Source organism: Schistocerca nitens, chromosome 1 (assembly GCF_023898315.1).
Source record: "Schistocerca nitens isolate TAMUIC-IGC-003100 chromosome 1, iqSchNite1.1, whole genome shotgun sequence".
Taxonomy (NCBI): Eukaryota; Metazoa; Arthropoda; class Insecta; order Orthoptera; family Acrididae; genus Schistocerca; species Schistocerca nitens.
The window spans coordinates 461,198,638-461,208,734 of NC_064614.1; the positions used below are offsets into that span (position 1 = coordinate 461,198,638).

Below are 10,097 nucleotides of genomic sequence, written 5' to 3' on the forward strand. Positions count from 1 at the left end.
CTTGTCTTCCTTCCAATTCACTTCACTCACCCCTACTATATCTAGATTGAGCCTTTGAATTTCCCTTTTCAGATTTTCTAGGTTCCCTACGACGTTCAAGCTTCTGACATTCCACGCCCCGACTTGTAGAACGTTATCCTTTCGCTGATTATTCAATCTTTTTCTCATGGTAACCTCCCCCTTGGCAGTCCCCTCCCGGAGATCCGAATGGGGGACTATTCCGGAATCTTTTGCCAATGGAGAGATCATCATGACACTTCTTCAATTACAGGCCACATGTCCTGTGGATACACGTTACGTGTCTTTAATGTAGCGGTTTCCATTGCCTTCTGCATCCTCATGTCGTTGATCATTGCTGTTTCTTCCGCCTTTAGGGGCAATTTCCCACCCCTAGGACAAGAGAGTGCCCTGAACTTCTATCCGCTCCTCCGCCCTCTTTGACAAGGCCGTTGGCAGAATGAGGCTGACTTCTTATGCCGGAAGTATTCGGCCGCCAATGCTGATTATTTATCAAAATTTAGGCAGTGGCGGGGATCGAACCCGGCACCGAAGACGTTTTGATTATGAATCGAAGATGCTACCCCCTTTTTTTTATTTCATTTTGTTCGTTGCATCTGATCTGGGCGGACGTCGCAAGACACCCTTTTAAGCTCGTTGTTGATCTATTAACTCAGTTTTTTTATTGCAGAGGGCAGCTATCCCTCTGACCGAATACGCTGAGCTACAGTGCCGGCACAAATGTGGAACGCTTCACGATTTTGCGTGTCATCCTTGCTCAGGGGCCATGCTAATCTTCTCTGTATCGTTCCAATTTTAGTATATGTACCGCCGAAGCGTGTACCCCCTAGACCACGAGTATATACACTCCTGGAAATGGAAAAAAGAACACATTGACACCGGTGTGTCAGACCCACCATACTTGCTCCGGACACTGCGAGAGGGCTGTACAAGCAATGATCACACGCACGGCACAGCGGACACACCAGGAACCGCGGTGTTGGCCGTCGAATGGCGCTAGCTGCGCAGCATTTGTGCACCGCCGCCGTCAGTGTCAGCCAGTTTGCCGTGGCATACGGAGCTCCATCGCAGTCTTTAACACTGGTAGCATGCCGCGACAGCGTGGACGTGAACCGTATGTGCAGTTGACGGACTTTGAGCGAGGGCGTATAGTGGGCATGCGGGAGGCCGGGTGGACGTACCGCCGAATTGCTCAACACGTGGGGCGTGAGGTCTCCACAGTACATCGATGTTGTCGCCAGTGGTCGGCGGAAGGTGCACGTGCCCGTCGACCTGGGACCGGACCGCAGCGACGCACGGATGCACGCCAAGACCGTACGATCCTACGCAGTGCCGTAGGGGACCGCACCGCCACTTCCCAGCAAATTAGGGACACTGTTGCTCCTGGGGTATCGGCGAGGACCATTCGCAACCGTCTCCATGAAGCTGGGCTACGGTCCCGCACACCGTTAGGCCGTCTTCCGCTCACGCCCCAACATCGTGCAGCCCGCCTCCAGTGGTGTCGCGACAGGCGTGAATGGAGGGACGAATGGAGACGTGTCGTCTTCAGCGATGAGAGTCGCTTCTGCCTTGGTGCCAATGATGGTCGTACGCGTGTTTGGCGCCGTGCAGGTGAGCGCCACAATCAGGACTGCATACGACCGAGGCACACAGGGCCAACACCCGGCATCATGGTGTGGGGAGCGATCTCCTACACTGGCCGTACACCACTGGTGATCGTCGAGGGGACACTGAATAGTGCACGGTACATCCAAACCGTCATCGAACCCATCGTTCTACCATTCCTAGACCGGCAAGGGAACTTGCTGTTCCAACAGGACAATGCACGTCCGCATGTATCCCGTGCCACCCAACGTGCTCTAGAAGGTGTAAGTCAACTACCCTGGCCAGCAAGATCTCCGGATCTGTCCCCCATTGAGCATGTTTGGGACTGGATGAAGCGTTGTCTCACGCGGTCTGCACGTCCAGCACGAACGCTGGTCCAACTGAGGCGCCAGGTGGAAATGGCATGGCAAGCCGTTCCACAGGACTACATCCAGCATCTCTACGATCGTCTCTATGGGAGAATAGCAGCCTGCATTGCTGCGAAATGTGGATATACACTGTACTAGTGCCGACATTGTGCATGCTCTGTTGCCTGTGTCTATGTGCCTGTGGTTCTGTCAGTGTGATCATGTGATGTATCTGACCCCAGGAATGTGTCAATAAAGTTTCCCCTTCCTGGGACAATGAATTCGCGGTGTTCTTATTTCAATTTCCAGGAGTGTAGTTAACGTAAGGACGAGGGAAGCAATTGTTCACTTGCGCGCTGATGCCCAATACGCTCGAACTCTTACTGGAATTAGCGAAATCCCGCAAGCAATGAGGATACCGGGCATGGAGCACTAACTGAATAGTGGTTCAAAAAATGGCTCTGAGCACTATGGGACTTAACATCTGTGGTCATCAGTCCCCTAGAACTTAGAACTACTGAAACCTTACTAACCTAAGGACATCACACACATCCATGCCCGAGGCAGGATTTGAACCTGCACCGTAGCGGTCACGCGGTTCCAGACTGAAGCGCCTTTAACCGCACGGCCACACCGGCCGGCAACTGAATAGTGTGTGGCTAAGTTGAGAATTTGGCTCTGATAGAGAGTGTAGTAGAGTAGTCTGTGCAGTTGTACTGACTGCTGTGTCTGTTTGGAGCAGTGGTGGGCGCAACTGCTTAGTAAGCAAGACACCTGCGTTCGAATCCTGATGTGGCACAAATTTTCAACTATCCCTATTGATTTAAATCATCGCCAACTAGCAACTAGTATCATTAATTACTTTGTATCTTGATTCGTAATGATTTCAGACATGTCCGAAAGAACAGATACCACATATATATGAAACATCTTGACATGTTGGTACTTTTTTACTTGATAGTATTAGTATTCATATCACGTCATATAGTACGTCGTGTCAAGTAATGTAACTTAATGCATGAGGCCATATTGTATAACATGACACTCGCCATCACGTTCTCCGGCATGACATTTGCCACACCACGCACTATGACCACAAGTGTCATTAAAGATTAGAATGCAACCATCCCCACTTTGTGATACTTCCGATAGTAGATGCTGCCCCACTTTCCAATATTTCCTCTTGTAGATGCATCCTTCTCTCTAGAAGCACACAAATTTGTCCCTATTTGTTCTTACACCCCACACCATCTATGTACCAGGAGGTGGGTTTGGGAGAGAATTGGCCCCCTCGGGGAATAAATCAACCCCACCAGTCAGAAATTTAAAAAAAATGATTTAGCGTTCCTTCAGGAGCAAATTCACCCTCAGAAATTTTATGACCACAGAAAAACAATTTTAGTTATTATGGTATGCTCTTCGGCGGTATATTATATGTTGTTTACTACAGCTGGCGAATCTTCTGTATTTGGGACACAGGATTAGGGACTTAAACGCACGTGCGCCAACACTTTTCAGCTAAGAGAGCTGACTGCGCTGCTGAAGTAGGTTTAACTCGTAAAGAAGTTCGGACATATCAAGATATTTTGTTTCAAATGTCTTTGAAGCTGCCAGATAGGTCGAAAAGCTACTTCCCTTCTTTTACATTTCTACCTCTGCCCAGAACATATTGGCCTTTTTTGTGCTTTGTTAGGAGATTTTCTCATTTTGGTTCCCAAATTATACTCTGTCATAATTTTGATAGTAGTCCACCATAACTTAGCAACCGTTATAGATTTTTGTTGACTCGGACGACAAGTGATCTGGTACAGGTTTTTTTTACTGTCTCTCGAACCATGTTGCTTGAGTTGAACGACTGTAGTCTGGCTTCTCTACGGTTACCTGCATGATAAGGCTGAACCTGTCCTCTACAGCCTCCTGTGTCCTGGAACACACAAGCCTCACTACCACGTGAAGGTCACATGCCATCGGTATGTTTTTTGTTTCATTTTTTATTTTGCGGATTTTTAATTTTTTAAATTTTGTTTGATTTTTCTTGTTTTTTCTACATTTTTATTTTAGAGTTACACTCATTTTGTTCCTGCAGGTTTAAGACTGAATACATAAACATATGAAAAATAACAATAAATACTTAGTACAGTGCACAAAGTAACAGCAAACATAAATACGATACCAAACGAAATATTAAATAGTGTGTGAAATTTATGATAACAATGCATGTAAATAGTTTATATTACGTAGGTAAACGTACAATACAACCATATTACAAAGACAAATTTACTTAAAAGCGTATTGTACTGCAAGTTGAAAGATTCGCGCAAAAAACGATAAACAATTGAAAACAAACATCTTGTCATTATCTCTTATCTTAAAAGTCTTATCATTGTTTATTTAAAGTAAATTATAACAAAATTTGAAAACTATAAACCGCTGCTAAGAAAATTGTATGAATAATTTTGGCGCGAAATGATGCAACAACCGATCTGAATTAAGTATTAGTGTGACGGGCTGACATAAGCAGAAGAACTGCTAAACAATATATGCATGACAAAATGCTATCAGCTGTTTAGTCCTTTACGAAAACTGACGAATTTATGCTTGTTTTGTCCGAAAATAAATTTTCTACAAGACAGCATAGTAGTCTTTGAGGAAAACTCAGTATGACATTTTCTGTTGGTTGCAAGTAAGGTGACCTTTCTTCTAACAATTATTTCTATAGAAACTTTAGGGTTTGTTTGATTTCGCACTTGGTCATCGATTAAGCCTTAGATTGTCTATGGAATTGTATGTCATTTTTAAGAAAACTGATCATTATTCTGAATTGGTACAGGAAATGTTTCCCACGTTCAAAGATTTTTCTATGAGTTTAAGCCTCTGGTAAATAATGCCATGAACGTAAAAACAACAAAGCAATAATAAACTGGAATAATCAGATTTTTTAACTGAATCCAAAAGGATCGCTTAAAATGGAACGCATTTATACGAAACACAGTTTCATGTGCAAACGCTTGATTTTTTGCACACAAAACCCGGTCGATGAAAGGTTTCCGTCAGACGTTTCTTGTAATTACCATAAGAACATACTTTTATTATTATCTGTATCACTTTAATGTTTCTCAGCACATACGTTTCGCGTAAAACCGGATTTTACGTGCGTCCTATGTGCAGATCTAGACCGCTGTAGCGTGGCAACGGATAAAGCTTTTGCAAAACAACTGGACGACCATAATTACATGTACTCGTTTACCTTCTTACAAACCTTTTACCGATTCGTATAGTTTCACGCATAGAAATGGTGCTCGTAAAAAGATTCACAAAAAACGTGTTTATTGCACGTAAAATCCAAATGAAAATAAATTTTTGGAGCGGGTTTTCAACTTTATCGTAAGAATAAATTTTTCATTTATTTGGTTCACTTTAAACCGTTTCCACACATCCAGTTCACGTAAGAACGAATTTTATGTTCCACATTTAGATCGACTGTAAACCATGGTATTTCAACAATGGATAAAGATTCTGGATAAGCGAATTTCGTTTTGACTTCTTGCCTTTATCTAAATTCGTGGAAAGTTTGAACCGAATCGTTCAAGATTAAGGTATAGAAGTGGCGCGCTTCAAAGCCCTCCCAGAAAAACGTGTTTTCTGCACGTAAAATCCAAACGAAACGAGATTTCTTTTTTTCAAACGATTAAAACGTGTCTCAGACCAAAGTCTGATTACCCAGTGGACCAAATTTGAACCATTAGTCTTGCTCCAATCAGGAGTTATTTAAGGATGACTTCTCTTTTGCATGTAATATCTGAACGAGGGTGACGTTTATTGCACGTAAAATGTGAATGGCAGACATACAAATGGTACCATTAGCTGAGCATTAATTTCAGACCAATCAAAATTTTTTGCAAATGAATTAATCAATTCGCACAACTTGGCTGGGCACCAGCTCCGGCTCGTCGTTCAAAGCTGTCTTAATATACTGTAACATTGTTATAGTAAGTAGGGATGAGCTATCCGCTCCTGAACTGATTCAGTCAGAGCCTTCTGAGGTATGAGCAATCAGTGACTCGGAAAAAGCCAGCGTTAGCCCCTCTGATCCGAGATGACCCTCTGTTGACATTGACGGAATGAACGGAGATTCTGTGGCAGGCTGCTGCAATTGTGCAACACATCACATGCTGAAGGAAACGTTTAGCAAGCTGCAATAAATAAATAAATGCGCTGTATACCTTTTGCATGTATGGATTTGCACATCTTAATACTGGGTACAGCTTCTCTCAGCCATGAAAAGAGTAGAAGCTGAAGAAAGATAGCTTCTTCAGAACGCTGCAACAACGCAGAAAACACTTTGTACTCGTACCTTGTACTGGGTGTGAACGATAATTGTTTACAACATACGCAAGAAGAAACAATTTGATGCAGGACATTTGTGGCCTGTAAAGTTGGGAAACTACCGCAAATTGGCCTACAAAAATTGCTTAAGCTACAGTGCATGCCTGTCGCACTGGATTTTCAATATCCTCGCAAACTATACGAGGTGTGGCTAGAAAAAAAAACCGGACTAGTACTGGTGAAACAATAAAACGAATGCAATAAGAGCTGGCCGAAGTGGCCGTGCGGTTAAAGGCGCTGCAGCCTGGAACCTCAAGACCGCTACGGTCGCAGGTTCGAATCCTGCCTCGGGCATGGATGTTTGTGATGTCCTTAGGTTAGTTAGGTTTAACTAGTTCTAAGTTCTAGGGGACTAATGACCTCCGCAATTGAGTCCCATAGTGCTCAGAGCCATTTGAACCATTTGAATGCAATAAGACTGAAAGTCGCGTGGCCTGTCACGTGACTCTCGCTCCGCCTACTGCTCGAGTTTCATCTGCCTCCTGCACTCAGTCTGCCCGTGGCGTCTGTTTTAAGTAGTTGACGTTTTGTCTGTGCGTCGGAAAATGTTGAGTGTATAGAAAGAACAGCGTGTTAACATCAAATTTTGTTTCAAACTAGGAAAATCTGCAAGTGAAACGTTTGTAATGTTACAACAAGTGTACGGCGATGATTGTTTATCGCGAACACAAGTGTTTGAGTGGTTTAAACGATTTAAAGATGGCCGCGAAGACACCAGTGATGACACTCGCACTGGCAGACCATTGTCAGCAAAAACTGATGCAAACATTGAAAAAATCTGTAAACTTGTTCGACAAGATCGCCGTTTAACAATCAGAGCAGTGTCTGAGTTAACAGGAGTTGACAAGGAAAGTGTTAGGCAGATTCTTCATGAAAGTTTCAACATGAACAAAGTGTGTTCAAAAAATGGTTCCAAAGTGTCTCACAACTGAACAGAAGGAACGCCGAAGAATGATTTGTTCTGACATCCTGGAAAACATTGAAAGTGATCCCACCTTCTTACAAAATGTTATTACTTGCGATGAATCGTGGTTGTTTACTTACGATCCCGAAACTAAACGCCAATCCATGCATTGGAAAACTCCTGGTTCTCCACGACAAAAAAAAGCACGAATGTCAAAATCGAAATTCAAGGCAATGATGATTGTTTTTTTTTTGACATCAAAGGGATTGTGCACATTGATTGGGTACCAGAGGGACAAACAGTGAATCAGCATTACTACATTAGCGTCCTGGCTACCCTACGTGAGCGAGTACGGAGAAAACGGAACGAGTTGTGGAGAAAAAAGTCATGGATCCTTCACCAAGACAATGCCCCAGCTCACAGTGCGTTGTCAGTGAAGACGTTTTTGGCAAAACACAACATTCCCATCATAGATCATCCACCCTACTCACCTGATTTGGCCCCCTGTGACTTTTTTCTTTTCCCTAAAGTCAAGTCAGCTTTGAAAGGAACTAGATTTGAGACTGTTGAAGCAGTAAAAGAAAAAGCGACGGAAGTAATGTATGGACTTACCGAAAATGATCTGCAGCATTGCTATGAACAGTGAAAAATTCGTATGGAGCGGTGTAGAGACCGAGGAGGAGAGTACATTGAAGGAGATAACATGAAATTGTAAATAATTGTAAATAAATGTTTTTTCCAGCATCAGTCCGGTTTTTTTCTAGCCGCACCTCGTATGTCCTAGAGGAAAAAATGAAAAGAACCTTATTGTTGGAAATTTAATGTAATTTAATATTGTACTGTGATAAGTTTTCGTTTGACGCTCCTTTTTCAAGTTATTCAAGAAAAGCGTACGAAAGTAGTCTTCAAACGCACCTTCATGCCTCCCCAGTCGGTATTCAGAGTATGTTGTTGATGCCACTCCCTCCTGCCATTGTACAGAACTGTGCGACTATACAAATTATTTCCCATAGTGAACACTTTTTGGTCTTCATTGACTGGACTATTACGCCACCTGCTCTGCCGCCCACTTTCAAATTGTGAAAATTGACATTTGTGTAAATTATACCTCACGCATAAAATTAACAGTTAAATCTTGTAGTTTGTCTAACCTTGTTGCTACGAAGCTACTGTGCTTGTGAGTGCTTAGATTGAACTGTGAACGCAATTAGTATCTGTACAACGTTTATAAAGGGCTCTTTTCTGTCATTACTCTCACGGGAAAGTTTAAATTAACGTTAACGAAATAGCCAACAACGCCAGTGGCTTAACAGCCCATTTGAATGAGACCAAAAAGGATAGAATATGGAAAACAATCTGCGTAGTCGCACATTTTTGTACATTGGTAGGTGGGAGTGTCGTGAACAACATACTAGAAATCGTGACTGGTTGGAGATGGGAGTGGGGGTGGGTTTGAAGGCCACTTCTGTATGTTATTCTCGAGTAGCCCGAGAAAAGTGGCCTTTAATGAGAATGTATCCCAATTCAAAATAAAACTACATTAAATTTCCTACAAGGATCTTACCCGTTTTTTTTTTTTTTTTTTTTTTTTGTCCGGGACTAATAGTTTGTGCGAAGAAGAGAGAGAATACTGAACATACCGCGCTACGCGCATACGCCTTAGTTAATTTTTCGGCCAATTTGAGATAGTTTCCCAACATGATAGACCACAGCCGTCCTATCTCAAATGGTTCGTCTCGACTTCCTCTACACGAGATGTCGTCAAACATTTTGTTCAAGAGCCAATAGCAACATTTTGGGGCGGCTCCTCGAACCACATATGTACCGATCTAATTATAAATTGGTAACTTACATAAGTTAGTATGTTATGAGCTCCCAATGGACTCACTGACGTAAGAGCGTGATGCGTCGGCGCCAGCCTTAAAGTGTTGCTCGTTAAAAGTCGACACGATTCAGTACACTTCATGTCCACTCTTCTCTGTTTCAGATTTCTGTTACGCTCAGCGACGCCAAAGTTGTGACACTGTAATTGCCTGCCGAAATCTTGTTGTGTTGGTATTGTGAGCGGATGATTAGAACTGATTAATAACTGTAATTGTATGTAATTGTACTTGCATTTGAATGCATTACAAATATGAGACACGATCAAATATGTTCACTAAATGTTTTGAATGTCATTTTACTTCTACTCATTGCATTGTATTAAAAGAAACTTAATTTCATTTTCCTCGCTACAAATATGTATCACATTCGAAGATGACCATTTGTATAATCCGCATCCACGAATCATGTTATTTCTGTGTCAAAATTTATACCTCAGCAGCTGGTCGGCACTAGTCGTGCACGCTCGTGAGTTGTCCATACTCGAAGGCCAACAGTACAACATTCCTCCCCTCACATCCTCTAGCACTGCAGTGGCTACACTACATACCCCTCTGCCCCTGAGGTAGCCAGCCAAATTTACTTAAATCACGGCAGAATTCTCCAACATGAATGAAAATTAAACAATATTAAAATATTACTGTCTCTGTAAGAATTTTTGTTTATGAGTAAGCATGAAAACTACACTCTTAGGAAGCTGTTAATGTTATTTGGCGGTTTTTGATTCGACTGACAGTTGTCAGATGCACATTCATGTAAAATATGGCTATGAACCACATAGATATTTTGTTTGGGCCATAGTTTGACAACCGCTGCTTCACTCTATTGTGTTAGATAGTAACAGTTACCGTATACACCTTGTATTTCTGCTCTTGATTGAAAAGAAAATGCCAAATTTCAGAAGCCCAATAAACATTTATGTACTACTGAATGATTTGTTACACCTTATCCTTTGA

The 10,097-nt window shown here is 42.6% G+C and overlaps 1 non-coding gene across 1 annotated transcript; it reads right to left on the reverse strand.

Annotated features, from left to right (window-relative positions):
* Window positions 1-734: 734 nt before the first annotated feature.
* On the reverse strand, window positions 735-841 carry LOC126205178 (U6 spliceosomal RNA). The gene has a single exon (XR_007540550.1). It is a non-coding gene; the product is annotated as a U6 spliceosomal RNA (small nuclear RNA).
* Window positions 842-10,097: the final 9,256 nt, after the last annotated feature.